At 60.8% G+C, this 347-nt stretch overlaps 1 protein-coding gene across 1 annotated transcript in view; it reads right to left on the bottom strand.

Annotated features, from left to right (window-relative positions):
- INTS1 (integrator complex subunit 1) overlaps positions 1-347 on the bottom strand; it is a 50,166-nt gene that overhangs the window by 46,293 nt on the left and 3,526 nt on the right. The gene's annotated exons all lie outside the window — the stretch shown is intronic.

Raw genomic sequence — 347 nt, 5'->3', positions numbered from 1 at the left:
CAGCGACGGCCAGGCAGGGCGGCGCCGGCGGCCCAGGTGCGGACCAGCCGCCTCCTGACCTCCCTGCCTCCCACACCTCCCCCGACTTGTCCCGCAGCCCATCTGTTTTTCTACGAGTTGGTCAATCCGTCCCAAGTTTTCAAATCAGTTAGCACAGTGCCATTCGGAGCCTTACTTTTCTGTCTAGCGGCAGCCGCTGCGTGGGGGGGTCTGTCCCTCACGGTTACCCCACCCCCGCAGGCGCCTGCTTCAGTGTCTTTGCAAAGAGCCCTTTGAGTTTCACCCATTTGTTCTCTTAACTTCCTCAGCTGCAGACTTAGCACTGGCACCTGCTCCCCAGAGTGTCG

Source organism: Myotis davidii, unplaced genomic scaffold, assembly GCF_000327345.1.
Source record: "Myotis davidii unplaced genomic scaffold, ASM32734v1 scaffold399, whole genome shotgun sequence".
Classification (NCBI taxonomy): domain Eukaryota; kingdom Metazoa; phylum Chordata; class Mammalia; order Chiroptera; family Vespertilionidae; genus Myotis; species Myotis davidii.
Note: the sequence above shows the minus strand (reverse complement) of the source record. Positions and strands in the feature narration are given on the sequence as shown.